The sequence below is a fragment of the Delphinus delphis genome, chromosome 2 (genome assembly GCF_949987515.2).
Source record: "Delphinus delphis chromosome 2, mDelDel1.2, whole genome shotgun sequence".
In the NCBI taxonomy this organism is placed as follows: Eukaryota; Metazoa; Chordata; class Mammalia; order Artiodactyla; family Delphinidae; genus Delphinus; species Delphinus delphis.
This window is the reverse complement of record NC_082684.1, coordinates 163,690,429-163,708,796: the sequence shown is the minus strand read 5'-3', so window position 1 is coordinate 163,708,796 and position 18,368 is coordinate 163,690,429. Positions and strand designations below refer to the sequence as shown.

Sequence of the window (18,368 nt, the reverse complement as noted above, 5' to 3'; positions counted from 1 at the left end):
TGGCCAGGTGCCTTTGAAGCCAGGGGAAAGCAGCTCTGCCATAAAGGTCCAGGTAGGGAGCGAGAGACTCTGCCCCACACATCCCAGCCCCTCATTTCCGGTTTTCCTCCTTAGGATCGTTCAAATTGCTTTTTTCATTTCACTTACCAAGTCCAGAAAAGTTAGATGGGAACCAAAAGTTCTTTCTTCCCAACCTCCTGCTATAAATCTCACGTCTGTGAACACCTGGAAAAGAATAACTATTCTAAAAGTCAGGGCTGCTTGAAATTGACTGAAATAATTATATGTCTTTTGGGGGAAAATGATAGTGGAGAAAAGGTGTCAGATTTGGATTAAATGTAATTGATAGACTTTTTTGGCTATTAACTGTAGGGTAACTCAGTGAATTTTCTTTACGTAAAGATCATGGCACATTCACAGTTATTAAATGTTGTCATTACAGGGAAAAGTAAAGTTGTTCAGAAGAAATTCTTTCTGTGGCCTTCATATGTTGGACCAAATAAAAAGATTCATGCTATGTAAACTCTATGAGGCTTATATTAAAAACTTAGTAAATATCAGTTGACTGACTGAGTAAATGAATGAATGCATAAAACCATCTACTCAGACTATATGCGGGTTAACACTGCTATTCTCCAGATGATTTGGTCGTTGTCAGATGATGTACAGAATAATTTAGGGCTAAACGCCCTTTGATTACTTAATAATTATCCAGAGTTACTTGGAATATGACCATAACTCTATAATTCTCTTGGTCACCATAGACAACCTTGTATTGAAGAAGTCTTGATGGTTTCCTTGGTGGCCCAAAGACTGCGTTGAGCGTCATTGTCAGTTACACAGAGTTTATAGCTGGAGGAACCGTGTTTACGGTGGACCCCAGTGCTTGTTGTCTAGACCTGGTCTTGCCATATCTTCATTGAATGCATTTTTGCCCTGTGAGGGTGAGAGTAGAAAAGTAAGCTTCTTTGTTTAATGAAGCAGGTAACCAAGGAATGTGGGAGAAACACACGTTCCATTACACACCCAGTCAATACAGATCAAGAAAAACAGAACGTGTTTTTTTCTTCTTTATTACAGCTTCCTTTACTATCATTTTATGGGAATAATTACCATTTTGGCCCACAACTTTGTTTGATTATTTCTTTTTTTTTTTTTTTTTTTTATTTTGCGGTACGCAGACCTCTCACCGCTGTGACCTCTCCCACTGCGGAGCGCAGGCTCCGGACGCACAGGCCCAGCGGCCATGGCTCACGGGCCCAGCCGCTCCGCGGCATGTGGGATCTTCCCAGACCGGGGCACGAACCCGCGTCCCCCGCATCGGCAGGCGGACTCTCAACCACTGCGCCACCAGGGAAGCCCTGTTTGATTACTTCTATGAATCTGTTTTTCATTTTCCTTAAAGGAAGACATTATTGCCAAATAAAGCAGCCAAATCTCTGAATACCTCTCAAGGGTTTATTCTTTTTTTCAATTATTTTTAAGGCAGAATTCAAACACTTCAGTTTTTAAAATGTTTTGAGAATTCTTGCATCAAAGGCTTTTTATTTTTTGAAGCAAACATAGATGGCACCAGAATAGCTTACCATTATTTCTGGTAATATCCCTGAAATAGCAGTAACGGTGTGCCTCAATTTTAAAATAAGAAGTAAGGAACATATACCTAAAAGGTATAACATTTTTTTAAAGTCTTTATTGAATTTGTTATAATATTTCTTCTGTTTTATGTTTTGGTTTTTTGGCTGTGATGCATGTGGGATCTTAGCTTCCCGACCAGGGATCAAACCTGCACCCCCTGCATTGGAAGGTGAAGTCTTAACCACTGGACCACCAGGGGAATCCCAAAGGTATAACATTTTTAAATGTTATAATTTGGTATAATGGTATAAATGGTATCATTTTTTTAAAAAAATTAAAAAGTTCTTGAACTCAGTATATCTTACTCTTAACAGGTCATTTCACCTTCTGTAAGCCCTTTCTTTAATTTCTTTCAGCTTTTCAGATTCTAACCATGTTCTCTGTAGAGAAAATTGAATTGTGGTGGTGGTTGCACAACTCTCTAAATTTACTAAAAGTCTTTGAATCCTATACTTAAAATAGATGAATTTTATGGTATGTAAATTGTACCTCAATAAAGTTGAGAAGGTAACCAACGTCCAAGAGTTCTTTGTGCACTGGTGTTCTTTGACCATCGGAATTGATGATCAGGTTGATCATAACGCTATTTTGGAATTGAAACGAGTAGTCTGATGTGCAGGTTTCTAAAGTACTATTTCTGCCATCACTGTGATTAAAACAAAGGTTCAACTCTCCCCTCCTCCCCTGCCCACATTCTGGTGTTCTGTAATCATTCATTAACAAAACTTTTAGGAAAGGGATCAATGCGGGTGAAAGTTGAGCACTGAAATGTATTCTGTTTCACTCCGTGGACATTTGGCTTCTTACTGCCAACTCGGCACCTTGTGAGCATTTCATGCCCTGGTGAGATGACCTTGAATTCTTCACTTAGTCCTCTTAGCTCTGCAAGCTTTCTCCTTGCTAATGAGGATCCTTGCCCTTGGGTAGATAAAAAGAGAATCAGATTTGGTATCTTAGCCAGCTTTCAGAAAAAGTTAAAAAGAGTGGGTAAGACTGGACAGGCTTTTCTTGTTATGTTTCTTGTTTGTTTGTGAATTCCACATGGAATAAAATCTAAAACATTTCCCACAGTCTCTAAAGAAAAAAAAACAAACTGTGCTGTACAGTATGTCAAAAATTTCCATTTATTTATGGTTGTTTTAAAAAAGAAGAAGGAAACAACTCGACTTGTTCTGAGGGAAAAGTAATCTGAAGAGCAACCTGTCAAGGTGGACATTCCAACAGCGCACTCTCACCGTGATACATTATTTCAAAGAAAACTCAGCAGTGAAATGTTTTCCGGTTAAAGATTACATGTTCCTCTATACTCATGTCCTGTTAAAATAAAGACTTTGTATGCAAAATTTTTTACGCAAGCCTCTTTGGTTACATACCTAGTCCAGACCTCTCCAATGACCATGGTCTGGACCTCTTGCTAGTGTCCTCTGCACACTGGTAACCTTCCCATCTTCATTAACAGCTTTATTGAGGTAGTATTTCCATATCATAAAATTCATTCTTGTGACATGTATAGTTTCATGGTGTTTAGTAAATTTATAGACCTCACCACCACCACCACAATCTGAGTTAGAACATTTTCATCACCCCCAAAAGAAACCACGTCCCAATTAGCAGTCACTCCCCATTTGGACCCCTATCCCCCAGCCTCACTCCCTGAGAAATCACTAATCTATTTTCTGTCTCTATACAGTTACCTACCTATTCTGGACATTTCACATACATGGGCTTATGCAATATGTGGTCTTTTTGACTAGTTTCTTTCACTTAACATCAAGTTTCCAAGTTCATCCACGTTGCAGCCTGTATCAGTACTTCACTCCTCATTATTGATGAATAGGATTCCATTGTGAAGATAGATATACAATGTTATAACCATCCATTCACCGGATGACGGAAATTTAGGTTGTTTCCCCCATTTTGGCTATTATGAATAATGTTGCTATGAACATTGGTGCACAAGTTTTTATGTGGACATATGTTTTTATTTCTCTTGGGTAAACAGATAGAAGTGGAATTGTCAGGTCATATGGTAAATGTATGTATAGCATTTTAAGAAACTGCTAAACTGTGTTCCAAAATTGACCAAACCATTTACAGTCCCACCTGCAATGTATGAAGGTTCCAGTTCTCCACATCCTTGCCAACTGTCATGTGGTGTGAAGTGATATCATACACACACACACACACACACACACACACACACACACACAGTGCCTCCAAAATATTTCAAAAACATTTTTAACATCAAGAGAAAAGTACACGCTCCATAGCCCGTCACAGCTAAACTAGTCCAGTTTCTCCTACATTCCTGTTCAGTCCTTCAAAACTGTAATCAAAATAAGGAGGTCTATTTAAATAATTGTATTTTTCCACTATAAGGGGGACCGATTCAGGAATAAAACTTATATGAGCTGTCACCTAAGTAAAGCCATCTTTAAAATATATCGAGATGCGTTTCAACTGCTGAAATTTGGTGTAACAAAAGCCATAAACAATTGCAGGGTAATAAACTCCAGGATTTAGGTACAATATTTCTTCTTTCTCACTGAAAAGTCAAATAAAAAGTTCAAAAATATTAATAAACTTTGTCTTTACTTTCTATAGGCAAAGCTTATCCCTGATAAATAAATGAAGGAGAGAAGCAATTGTGCTGTTTTCTCACTGCTTTGAGTGTTTTAGATACTATTTCATATCAATACATCCTTTTAAAAATAGTTGTACAATGCCCATTATTTGAATGTTGTACATTTAAAAAATTAGTCCCCTATTTTGGACATTTAGAACACAAACACCCACATACATACATACCACATCACACTTATACAATAAAATTATAGAAGAGCAAAGTCAAAAGGTAAGTGGATTTTTAATTTTAATGCATAATGCCCTGTCACCCTCCCCAGAGGATACATTCCCACATTCCGTGTATGGGAATGCATCTTTCTCATACTTTTATTAATATGAGCTTTGTCAAACTGACTCTGTGCCACTTTGGTGGCATTCTGTATCTTTATGTTGCCTAGGACTCATTTTGCCAATGTAGCGAGACCACTAGTGTTGACCAGAAAGGAAAAGAAAAAAATAATCATTAATATTTTATTCCCAAGTCAGCTACTCTTTTGCCTATGAGGGAGGTACAAGATCTCCTGTTTTGCAGCTAAGGGAGTATAGACTCAGGGAGAGTAAGTTGCTCACCCAAAGCCCCAGAGCTCTCAAGAGTCAGTCACCTTGGCCGTGACCCTGCAGGCTTCCACATCATAGTCCAGCACCTCTTCAGTAGGAAGGAGTACTTCTTCCGCTTCACGCCAGCCTGCAGAGCTGGGGGCAGTCACCACACGGGCTACTTTCCATCTCCCTCAGCAGTGAAGATTCTCTGCCCCAGCCTTGCTATCTGGACCGAGGCAGACGAGGCAGTTGTTTTAATCGTCTTGGCGGTCAAGACTGTCTTTTCCTTGGTGTCATGACTGGAAATATTGGTGGCACACTCAGTCTCACCCCATCAGCTTAACTTCCTTCAAGGGAGTGACTGACTCCGTAAGATTAAACATGGCCACAGGAAAAAAAGAGCTTCTTTAAAGGACCACAGCGAAAACAAGAACATAACACGATCCTTCCAAGGATGCTCAGCTTAATGACAGTCAAGCCTGTGTTTGCATCGAAGAGCATCTTAGTTAGTCACCCCCATGTTTATTAGATCAAAGGTGGCCTCGCCTTGAGTATGGGGTGTTCCTCCCTGTACCATATTCTCTGAGGAACGGTGAGCTCACACAATGAATGGATCCTGTTCCTTTGGGGAGCAATGCTGAGCTCAGCTCCATGGGTTCAGATCCACTTGAATCTTGGTTGTGTGACCTGGGGCAAGTCACTCCAGCTCTCTGAGCCTCAGTTTTCTACTTTACCAAATGGACATGACAACACCTCCTTCTCAGAGCACCGTGTGTCCTCAATGAGATAACACAGGCAGGGCCCTTGACCAAGACAATTTCAAACACACAATAAAAACTTCACAATTCTCTGCTCTCTCCTCTTCCTGCCCCTTGTGGAGGGAGCCCCAGATTCAGGGGGAGAAAGATGAAAGCCACTGACTTGGCTCCTGGGAAGGGGCAGAGATTTCTGGACTCTGGTTTTAGGAACCAGAGTAAGGGTGGTCTGTTTGGTGAAAGTGGATGTGGAGTGCATGTGTGTAGGCAACAGATGTCAGATAAACAGTGAGAAGATAGGTTTTTAAAGGATCTTTGAGAATAGACAGAGAAAATTTCTGTATTTTTCATTTGCTTTAGGGAATAGAGGATTTCATGTTCCAGAAAACATAAGCCCAATATAGATCCCCTGTGAGAGAAAGCATAGCTGATATCCAAGGTCTTAAAGATGATAAAGAAACATGATTTCCAATCTCTGGAAATAGAGCATGTCCTTAAACTCAGGCCAGGTGAGGGTCAGACAACAATGGGGGCATGTGCATATCGATTTGATACATTTCTCTGAGATCTTCTGCAGGAAATAAGGCACCCACCCAGGTGGAGGATGGTAACTTCAGGCTGAGCACAAGCTGTGGACCCCAGACTGGTTGGAACCAGAAAGAAGGCTGATGATTGAGACTCCTAAAGCACCACCCTCTTATATCACCACCAACAAATCAGAGGAGGGTCACACACCCTGCAGCTCTCCCCCTAAATTTTGCCTATGAAAACTTCTCCCCTGAAACCCATCGGGGAGTTTGGGCCTTTTGAACACGAGCTGCCCATTCTCCTTGCACGGCTCTTACGATAAACCTGTCTCTGCTCCTAACTCTGACGTTTTGCTTTATTTGGCCTCACTGTGCATCGGGAACACAAACTTGGGTTCAACAACGTAAGTAATAGGCCCAGAATGCTGTCAGCAAGAATGGAGCCCGAGAACACATTAGAGGCTCGTCCAGGGCCAGAGCTGAGGAAGGTTGTTCAAAGAGTTGTGTGTGTACATGTGTGTGTGTGTGTGTGTGTGTGTGTGTGTGTGTGTGTGTGTGTGTGGAGTGGGGGGGGTGAAACAGAGTGTAAAAAGCTGGAGAAGGAGAATATAAAAGAAATAGGAAAATGTGCTGTTTGGGCTTTAGGAGATTAAAATCTAATAGAGGAAACCAAATCTATATTGCCGTATCTAATATGTCTGTCTATCTATCTATCTAAAAGTATTTCTCCAAGGAGAACAGAGTAAAGTGGTAAGCATTCTGAGATAAGCCAGAGAAGTTTCTGGAAGGATTTGACTCTTGAAATGTGTGTCCTAAGGGAAATAGGGAACATGAAATTGAATGGAAGAGGGATGTATAGAAAAGGGTTTTAGGAGGGGGGGAGCCCCAGTCATCTGGTGCAGGAGGGAGGGAGGGGTGTTGTAGGGAGGAGTGTGAGGATGTGAGGGGGGTATAACTTTACTCAGAAATGTATCCCACAGATCAGGAAGGCCTGGTTTATGGGCAAATGGAGAGGAAGCTGCCCAAAGCCGCACGTGCTCCAGTGGTAACTTTGGTTCTGACCAAAGCTTGTGGCTCTCTCTGATCCACCTGGAAGGGTGTTTCTGCTTGCTTAAGACAACAGTGTTCAACCTTCCAACAACATTCACCTACCTGGGCACTCCAGGGCATCTTGGAGAGCCTACAGATAAGGGCTAGATGGATGTGGAGTCCTCTGAAGCCCTGGCAAATTTTCTTCTTCAATTCATCCTCCAGGGCTCTGCCCCTTCAACAAATGTGAGTACCCTGGTTGGGGGAAATTTGCCTTGTGTGGATTAAGAATTGTTTAGAACGATCACATCTTCACAGCCTCCTTTCTCAGAGGAATTTTCCTTGGGAGCATTTATGTCTGATGAGCTCTGCTGTCAGCAGTACCACCAATAGTGCCCAAGGCACTTTGTTTCTCTATCCATGAAATGATGACATACAGCTCGATGTTCAACAGGAGACTCTCAGTTCTAACGTTCTTTGCTTTGAGACAATACACACGGGGGCTGGAAAAACGGCTCTTGGGAATGTCAAAATCGAGTGAGGCCTCACTGCTGGAGACAGGGGTGAAGACTCCACCACAAGATGCTCATCAAAGGCCAGGGACACATGTCCAGTGCTGGGGGCGGGGGTGGGTATGTTGCCCTGGAAACCCTCAGTTCTTTAGAAAAGACACTCATTTTCTGAGATTGTTAAAGACAATGGACTAAACAAGAATTTTGAGAAACCTTCAGTAATAGAGATGGGCAATTTCATTAACCCATTGAGCTGTAAGTTCTATGTGTCCCCAGAACCTAGGCCAAAAGAATCTCTGCTGGTTGTGGGTGCTATCAATATATATTCAGTTTCTTATCCATGAGGATGTATATTTGTACACTATGCTGAAACCATCGCACATTTGTCCCTTTTTTGTTGTTAAATCAAACTAACATAATATACCTAAATTCTCATTAAAAACCTGTGAGCTATGTGTTTTGTGGTGGTAAAATGGCCTTGAGGTCTCTCTTAAAAGTATGGCAGCAGATTTCTCAAAAGTTCTACGCTCATGTATTTGAAAATAAGTTACAGAATATAAATAAGAGAGTATGTGTGCATTTATGTGTGTGTGATGAAATATTACGAAATTATTCACATGCAGGGTGGTCTTATCTAAATGTTCGTTATCTAAGTTCTTGCCAGTTTGAAGTTATGTAGAGAAACAAAGGTCATCAGAATATTATTAACTAATGAGTTTAAACAATTATAAAATTAGGGACTTCCCTGATGGAGCAGTGGATAAGACTTCGTGCTCCCAATGCAGGGGACCTGGGTTCCATCTCTGGTCAGGGAACTGGATCCCACATGCATGCCGCAACTAAGAGTTCGCATGCCACAACTAAGGAGCCCGTGTGCAGCAACTAAGGAGCCTACATTCCACAACTAAGGTGCCTGCGAGCCGCAACTAAGAAGCCCTGTAGCCACAACTAAGGAGCCCACCTGCCTCACTAAGACCCCACACAACCAAATAAATAAATATTTTTTAAAAAATTATAAAATTAGCACTCACTCAAATTTTCCTCCATGCCTAACTCTTAAACACCTAATTATCCAATGCAAAATGAAATTGAAAATCTTGTTTAAAAGTATGGGAGTAATGAATTTGATGAAAAGAAATGTTGGTGAACTCTTCCAACTATAGGGCACATCGTTGACAAATGAGGATCTGGTACAATTTACCAATTAAACCGAGGGAGAGACTGAGGGAGAGAAAAAAATGCACAAAGAGGAACACAGAATAGTTGTTTCAGAAGGGAATAATTTGATTATAGAAGGATTAGGGAAAACTAATGAAGCCTTCAAATATTTTTGCAAACATGACCCTCTGTTTAGTTATGCCACAGTTATTAGACATGAAGTGAAAGATCTTCCAAGTAATCATATAAATTTGTCCAAGAAAGAAAGAAAAAACAAAATTAGCACTACTTTTATTTTCAAGAATCTATACTCTCTAATAACACAGTTCTAACAATATAGTTTTATTTGCAGCATAAAATTAATAACAACATATAAGATGAAGTAAATTTATTTTATAATTCTTGTCCTACTTTTAAAGATAAAGACTCAACTCAAACTGGAATTGAAGTACAGTTGATGTACAATATTATATGTTACAGGTGTACAATATAGTGATTCACAATTTTTAAAGGCTATACTCCATTTATAGTTCCTGTAAAATATTGGCTATATTCCCTGTGTTGTACAATATATCCTTGTATCTGATCATTTTATACAAACTGAATTTTAAAAATGTATTTATTATAAAATTTTGTCCCCATCTAGGTACCAACTGTTGTCATATAGTAAAAACCTCCTCTAATATAAAACCTCCTTTTCTTGTAGGAAAGTCATAAGAAACAAACAGCAACAAAACAGAAAGAGAACGACCACCCAGAGAACCTACTATTAACATATTGGCCTAAAAACTTTCAAATATTTTCTTCCATCAAGAATGTACATAGAGGCATTCTTCCATGTCAGTGCTTTTCAGGTTTCTATTTCACGTAAGCTATTTTGTTTCCCTCCACCTTTTCCCTGAAGAATATTTTCTTAGTTCTTCATATATAGGAATAACTCTATTTGTGCTAATTTTCTGATCTTCTCCAGAGAAAGCAACAAATCCTGGTGCTATAAAATTTATTCATCCAAACATTGATTATGTCCCCTGTTATGAAATACAAGCAGAAGAGCCTGCTTTCCACCTCCCAGGGCAATGCTTCTCAAAAGTTTTTCATTATTGCCCTTATTTAGACATTTTCCCTAATTGCCCACTGATGGCTTTCAGTACTGTAGACACACTATACATCTGTTTATATACTATGGCCCGTGGGCGGGGTGGGTGGTCTATTAGTTTTCTGTTGCTGCTGTAACAAATGACCACAAATTGAGCAGCTTAAACACACAAACGTGTTATCATACATCTGAAGGAATAGAAGTGTGACTCACTGTGTTAAAATGATAAGGTTGCAGGGGCTGCATTCCTTTATGGAAACCAAGGGGAGAATCTGTTTCCAGCTTTTAAAGGCCACCCACAAGCCTCTGCTGGGGTCCCCTTCCTCCACCTTCAAAGCTAATGTTGAATCTGTGACTTCTCTTCATTGTCTTATCTGCCTCTTCCACTCTTAAGGGCCCATGTGATTACAGGGGGCCCACCGAGATAATCCAACATAACCTCCCCATTTTGAAGTCAGCGAATTAGCAAACTTAATTCCATCTACTACTTTAATTCCCATTTGCCACAGAGCATAACATGTGCACAGTTTCCAGGGATTAGGGCATGGACTTCTTTGATGGGATGGGGCCAGGATTGGGGGAGGGTGTTGTTATTCTGCCTGCCACAGAAAGCCACCAACCATCGTAATGCCTAATATTTTCTGGCCCCTTGAGAACCAATTTTCACCCCATTGGGGACAGTATCACCCCTGCTGTGAACACATGCTCTGGATACCAGCTCTCCCATCACCTCCTTCTCTCTTGTCTTTGGGCTTTCCAGCTGGGGGTCGATATCCTTCTAGACAAGAAATTCTTAGTATATTATAACAACTTTTCTAGATACACATGTGCATCTCAATGTACATTTTCCAAAATGAAATTAACAACACCCACATTTTTTTCAATCTAGAAAAACCCACCCTTGACCTAATACACCATTGCCCACAAGAAGAGCCTTTTAATTATCCAGACAGCCTACAAGGCACATAATGCTGTCAAATAAAGCTTTCTCTATGTCATCATTAGAAATAATAGAAATCAAAATTTAGATTGGGGGGAAAAAAGTGAAACATACTTAAAAGTTTTTTTCTAGATTGTTCAGTGTTTGTGTCTCTTAAATGTACTTTTGCTATAAATAAACTATCTCTGGGATTTCTTCTGAAATATGGAATATAGAAACTGCAGTTAAAAACATGCAGCCTCTAGGGAAATGATCCAGCATGTTTCTTTTCTTTACTGCAGGTATTGCTGTGGAAGCAGCAAGAAGGCTGGTATTTTAGGCCTGGAGGCTTTCCCCACTGAAGTCTTTTTCTTTAAAAAAAAAAAAGCCTTGAGCCAAATCATCAGATTTCTGTTCTCTCTGTTACATCAATTAATGGTACCCGAAAATCCAATTCAATTTAATTTTCTTGAAGTGGAAACCTAGGGGAAAACTCCTCTTTTTCAAAGGAAACCCACCTGAAAAACAGTCCTAGCTATCAAAAATGATCGCACTCTGGGCTTCAGGATGGCAGAACCAAAGTCACAGTAATGGTGTCTGGAAAGTGAGACAATTCCAAAGCACATTTATATCTACTTAGATAATTGCATGGGAAGGGAGGCACTGAGTCTATGCATTAAAAATAAAATCACTTATGAGAGTCGGAGAGTTCTCTTCATAGAGATGAAGCGGCTCCATTTTCGTCTCAGCCATTTTAAAGTTAAAGTATCTGGTTGATTCCACGCTACTCCTCCCTGCCCGCCTTTAAGATGATATTATGGAAAAGCCATGAGTCCCTCAAGTAAGAATCCAATTCTTAATTAAATTGTGCAATAGGTCAAGTAGGTTTTCAATAAGCTTGGCTGGCCAGCCCCCTTAAGCCCGACCTCATATCTATTTAATGAGGAGCCTTAGCTTGGCTGTACTGATGCTGTGGGTGCCGGGAAATTCCTTTTTCTAGTCTAAGTATACCCACAGACCACCCCCAAATTAAACCAGCTTTTCCTCATCTTCTGAAGGGTGACCTCTGCTTTCTGAACTAATAAGTAGCCAAAATGACCCATGAAACCCTTTTACTGGCTCAAACAGAAATAGTCCCCAAATCCAAAACATCAGACCACTTCTCGCCACCTCCGTCAGCAGCCCTGCCTCCTTGTCAAAGCTGCTGCTTCTCCAGACTCTCTCCGAAGACTCCCAGCTCCAATCCCAGCTCTCCCCGCTCCTGCCCTTCACAGTTCTCCATGATCCGGAGGGATCTTTTTGAAGTGTAATTGTGTCACTCTTGTCAATTTCTCATCTCACTAGGGGTAAAATCCAAAATTCTCACCTCCCCTACCGTGTGTCCCCTGACCTGCCAGCCAACCTTCTCTCTGACCTCATCTCCAGCCACTCCTGGCTCCCTCCTCGTGTTCCAACCACACAGGTGCCCTCACTTTCTCTCAATCACAGCAAGTACAGCCCTGCCTCTGGGCCTTTGCACGGGCTGTTTCCTCTGCTTGGGATGTTCTTCCCCCAGATTTCTTTCTTTCTTTTTTTTTTAAATTAATTTTTATTGGAGTATGGTTGCTTTACCCCCAGATTTCTGAATGGCTCATTCCTCCACTTCTCTCAGACCTCTGCCTACTGCTACTGTTTTGGAAAAGCTTTCTCTGCTCACCTCATTTACAATAGTACGTCTCTATCCCTCTCTCCCTTGGTCCAGTTTTATTTTTCTTCCAGATTCTTATCACCCTCTGATATGTAAGGATTTGTTCCTAAATCTTCATGGCTCCCCTCTCTATATATATAATATGAATTCCACGAGATTCGGGTTTTGCTTTGTTCACTGCTATATGTCATGTAACGGGACGTGTGCCTAATACATGTAGCTCAGTATATAATCTTTATTGGACAAACGTTTAATGAGCAACTCCTATGTGGACAGTACAAGGATGGCTCAGCTATGAGGGAGCCACTATAAATAGTGATACTGCAAAGGAGTGAATGAATGGCATGTGGAGACGATGGGAGAATTCTGACTGAACCAGAAATCAGGTAACCTGTGTTCCAGCCCAGTTATGCAGCTTATTAGTTTTGGAACTTTATGTTCCAAACTCTTGTATGCTCCTGTAGAAATGGAATTGATAATGTTTGCCACATCAAATCACTGCAAATATTAAGTGAAATAATGTAGATGAAAGTACTTAGTGAGACATGGCATCGTCTGGACTTGGACCCATGGTTTCTGACTTTAAATCTAATGCTATTTCAACCCCTGCAGGTGCTTGGGAGAATCAGACAGCTAAGTCTGTTGAGAAATGGTTGAGTTCAAAGTACATTTGTACTCAAAATGGTGATCTCTGCTGTTGAGACTGGAAGCAGTTGGGTTCTCATCCTCTTAAAGTAGTTGCTGTTTTTCCTTTGCATTAATAGAAGAACAGATGTAAACCACTAATAGCATTTTACGCCCTAGCGAATGGCCCTCTGCAATCACGACTGTCATGACATATTTTTTTTTTAGTAGGTATTTACTGGTTACCGATGAGGTATATTCCAGTGCATTCGTCATCCCAACCATTTCATGCTCTGCAACATGAAGCCTACTTCCCAAATCCTTTGGTATCTGCTCCTTCTGCTACCTTTTGCAGCACATAACCTAAGGTTTTCAAAGTTCATGTCTTTGATGTGAATTTAACAATTAGCATCTGAGGTACTTGTTGTTGCATAGTCTCTTTTTTAGTAGGAACTTCTTTTGGAAGATACAAATCCCAGTAAGTGTTGTTTCAAAATGTCTAGTTGTCTGATCGTGATTGAAAATGGAGGGTCCTGCGTTAGGTGGATATTTTCTTTTTTTTAGTGGAAGTAATTTGACAGTCGTCTTAGAGAGCCCTTTACGTAAACTGAATTGTGTCATCTGAGAAAAGATGACGCACACATTTATTTTCTATCTTCATTCACACAGCTGAGCAATACCCTGTGTGTAAAGGCATGTACTGTGGGTTGAGATAACGATTTGTGCTAAGAATATATTTCTTACTTCATTGTTTCATGACACTGTCAATCAGAAAAGACCTACAGAATTTGCACTTTATATATATTCATACATATAACTTATCTTGATGAAAATTTAATTTTGAATTTTATTACATTCATATGGAAGTTATACAATTAGGGTTTTAAAGTTACTTTACTTCCTGAAATGTTCTCTGGCTTTTATGTTACATTATAGTAACAAATAATAGCTAGATTTGCATTTTAAAATGTACCAATTAAACTATTATGCTACAAATGGATTTTTCTGAGTAGATTGATATAAAATACATGGTGTCTAATTTTTATATGGGCTGTGAGAACTATCTAAACGTGTTAATATGAACAAATGGATATTTCTTTTTTAAAAAAACAAATAAAATATAATAGGAAAAATCAAGAATATCAATTACATTTAATGGCATCATAAAAGCAGAAGCTTTGTTTTGAGCTGTAAAAGCTACCAAAAAAGAAAAATGACTGTCTTTCTCAAAGAACAAACAGCTATTATTTATAATTTATTACTTTAATTAATCCTTTTAATTATAAATGCATAAAATAATGAATTGTTCCTTTCAACAACGATGGGAAGAGAGGTCATGTAAAATTATTTTAGAAATTTTCAAAGTACATAAATACTTGGAATAAAGAAAATACTACATGGCTCTAAAGTAATAAACTGCTCTCATTTTACATTTATGTCTTTGTGGTTATAAGAGGCCAAGGATTCCTACATTTTTTTCTCTCTGCTCTTTTCTTTCAGAAGAGTCCAGTCATTTAAAAATTTGTCATACTTTCATCAAACATGAATATTAAACTCTCACAGATTGGTACTAAATATATATGCTTTGAGCAGTATTCTAATCTCAGTTGTCTGGGTCTGGCTTCCTACGCGGGCCTCTCACTGTTGTGGCCTCTCCCATTGCAGAGCACAGGCTCCGGACACGCAGGCTCAGCGGCCATGGCTCACGGGCCCAGCCGCTCCGCGGCATGTGGGATCTTCCCGGACCGGGGTACGAACCCGTGTCCCCTGCATCGGCAGGCAGACTCTCAACCACTGCGCTACCAGGGAAGCCCCCAATATGTACTTTTAATTTAAAATATTTTTGCTACCAAGAAGGAAAGAAATAGCTTGTTTTGCTTAAATTTTTAAGACTGGCTTTCCATATTAATCAAGGTAGATTAATCCATTAATCTATATTAATCCAGGTGGAGGTAGTTCATTACTTTAACTTATTAGCTTTATCACTTTCAATTTCATCCCATGACAGAATAGTCAAATAGAGCTATATTAGTTCAAGTCACTGAATTTGAATATTTATAAAGGGTTTCTCTTTGAGCACTTTCAATTAAACAAAATAGTTTGGGGAGTATGAGATCTGATTTTTGCTAATGGACAGGTAATTTAGGGTGCTTTAGATTCAAATTACATGCCTGCTGCAATGTAGTTTAAATGTGTATCTTCTGAAGTAATGTTTTACTTTTTAACTGCCTAGAGGAAAACTGAGAAATAAGGAAAGAAAATGGGGAAATATTGTTTGAAAAGACCCCACTTAAAGTAATCTGCTTGTTTTATCTTTCAGCTCAAATTTTGCATTCTGATGCAATATCCCAGAAACACTTGGGCTATATATTATAGCTCAAAGAACAGGCACAGCAATTCCAAAGCTCAGTAGAACCATCTTCCTGGTCATAAACTAGACTGGTTGGGATTTTTCACATTATAAATCACCTACCACACAAAATAAGTAGCCCATAAATTGGTAAGTAGGTTTTTAAAAAGTGCTTATGGGAAACTGAAAACTTTTGCAATGCTCAGAACAAGTAAGATGAGAATGACTTGGAGCCTACAATCTCCAGGTTACCACAGGGAGGGGATGAGGACTCCAGTGAAAGGAAGATAACTTTTGTCTCCCTGTGTTTCCACAAAGTGCATTCTTTGGGCTCTCAAGTCACTCAACAACTTCCCTTACCTTGGCAGGAAAATCTGGGAGGTTCACCCGAAATTCTTCTGTTTCTTTATTACACCCTTGTGGTGGCTGATGTAACCCCCCTTGGTTTCCATGGCAGCATCCATCCTAATGGCCAGACTGGGGGCTTTGAGTGGCTTGGACCCAGTGGTTATCATCACTCACAGGCTTACTGTGTGGTCACCAGTATTCGTCCCTGGTGTCATTACTCCTTTCTTAGCCTATAGCTAACATGGCCTCCCTCTACTAGGCTCTTTTTTTTCCCTTTCAATGTTGCTGTAGTTCTTATTGTTTTATTGTTTTACCAACTCTTCAGGTATGGCTTTTATTTATTTTACTCCCTGTCTTGAAAAAATCCATGCTAGATCTCATGGTCAGGGTCATAGGACACTTGAGATGCAGAATTGGCAGTTCCTTCCTGCTCATAATGAACTTGCACCCTAGGAGAGGCTCAAATGTTTAGCCCCTTCCATCCCCAGAATGAGTCATTTTCCCACCCCAGATTTTCAAAAGTTTTATTCTTGGGACTCCATAATTATTTCCCTTATTCTTTTGTTTCTCTGAAGAGGCTTACCGGGAACTCTATGAACAAAGAACTCCAGGAAGTCTAACAGTTGCATTTATGAAAGGGATAACCTTTTCAGAACTCTCATGAGCCATCTAGTAGAATTGCTACGATAATTGTTCTTTTAAAAGGACAGAACTCTCAGGTATATATAAAGAAATGGACTTAACAAGGTGAATGTTCTTAAGACATAAGAAAATGTCCTTTTGTTGGGGATGCTGTCGGCAATGAACTAGAAGTTAAACTTGGTTGCTTAGTTTCTTTTCCTGTAGCTTTAGGAAAATATGTAAATTTGTACACCTTCATGATTTTTTTTTCCTTTCCCTCGTTAATTTTGGGGTGGATGTCATGCTGATGGTGAAGATTCTGTCACATAGGAGCTCAGTTTTCCCTAAGAGGAATGAATTGGCTATTGGAATAAAAATTATCTTGAATATTTAGAATTTTAAGAACATTGATAACCATTAAATTATAATAGAACTAAACATGAAATTTCAGTGGTAATGTGGCCAGCCTGTTTAATCTCTATATAACAAATAAAATCATGACTATGGAGAATCAAGTTTTGTAGCCATTTTTACTCCTTTTAGAGGACAAGAAATCACCTTCCCCCAGTGCTGTCTCAGTCTGATCTCAGAAAAACACTTTAAATATACTTTATCCATAAACATGAACAAAGTAAAAGAAGGCTGAACGTACTCATCTTCATGTTCATGTCTTTTGCCTGTTTTCTGTTTCTTACTGATTTATAAGCATTCATATATTCTAGATCTGTGTTGTTTACTCTAGTGGTTACGTGCTGTTGCGCACTTGAAATGGGACTTGTCTAAACTGAGAAGTTTTGTGTTAACATAGAAATTGAATTTGAAGCCAGTATTAAAAAAATGTAAGCTACCTTATTACCAAGTTTTATACTAATTACTTGTTGAAATGATTACATTTTTAATATATTAAATAAAACATATCATTAAGTAGTTTTTGTCTGTTTCTTTTGATGGTTTTGAACATGACTATTCGAAAATTTAAAATTGCATATGTGGTTCACATTATATTTCTATTGGATACCACTGTTCTAGCCTTATACCAATCTCCGGTAAGTAGCATATCTTTGTGTACGTGTATGTGTGGCTTGTCTTTCTCTTCTTGGTATGTGTTGATGAGGAGAAGACATGGCTCCGGTTGCAGAGTAGAGACTGTAGGGGGCCAAGGAGAGAAGTGAATGAATTCCAGAAAATTTGTGGGAAAACTGCTGATGGGTGAGATGTGGTGAACAGGGACGTGGAATTGTCAAGGGTGACTTGGGTTTTTAGCTGAACAATGGTACCATTTACTGTGATGGGAAGACTAAAAGGGGAATACATTAAGTGGGGAGAACAAAGTGATTTTTGAGCTGTTAAGTTTGATGCAGCCACGTGGAGTTATAAATTGGGTAAGTAAATCTGGAATGCTCATAGTCTAAATTCCCCATGAGCAAGAGAATGAGGCTGTCTCTGACAGCTCTTTCGGTATGTATAATAACCACAAAAATCTCCGTGGCGTATAAGCAAAAGCATTTATTTCTCATGCATTTGTGGAACAGGTGGGATTCAGCTGATCTGGGTTGGGCTGAGTTTCTCAGTGCAGGCTGGGCTCTTTGGTCTGGTCCAAAGGAGTTTACTGTGGGGTTCAGGCTTAAGACGCAGCAGCTACAAAAGAACCTCTTCATATCACTATCATGATGCTCACGACAGAACGACATTCTCATGTGGACACACCCATTACCTTGTCAGCCTCAGCTGGAATTGGCATATAATCATATTTGCTCTTACTCCATTGTTCAAATAAAGTCAATGGCCAAACCCAATGTCAATGGGATTGGGCACTAAACTCTGCCCACTTTAGCCATTAATAGTGAAAAGGCATGTGGCAAAGTTTGTAGATATATAAGGCATCAGGGTAGGGGAGGGTGTGAGTAAAGAATTTGTTTTTAATATTTTTTTTTTTTGG

General features: G+C 39.6%; 1 long non-coding RNA gene across 2 annotated transcripts in view; it reads left to right on the top strand.

The window, feature by feature from the left end:
* Positions 1-18,368, top strand: part of LOC132419891 (uncharacterized) — a 41,158-nt gene that overhangs the window by 6,380 nt on the left and 16,410 nt on the right. For both annotated transcript variants that reach the window (XR_009518271.1, XR_009518270.1), the window contains exons 3-4: positions 1,766-1,847; positions 9,491-9,651. This is a non-coding gene — a long non-coding RNA (uncharacterized lncRNA). The remainder of the gene's footprint in view (positions 1-1,765; positions 1,848-9,490; positions 9,652-18,368) is intronic.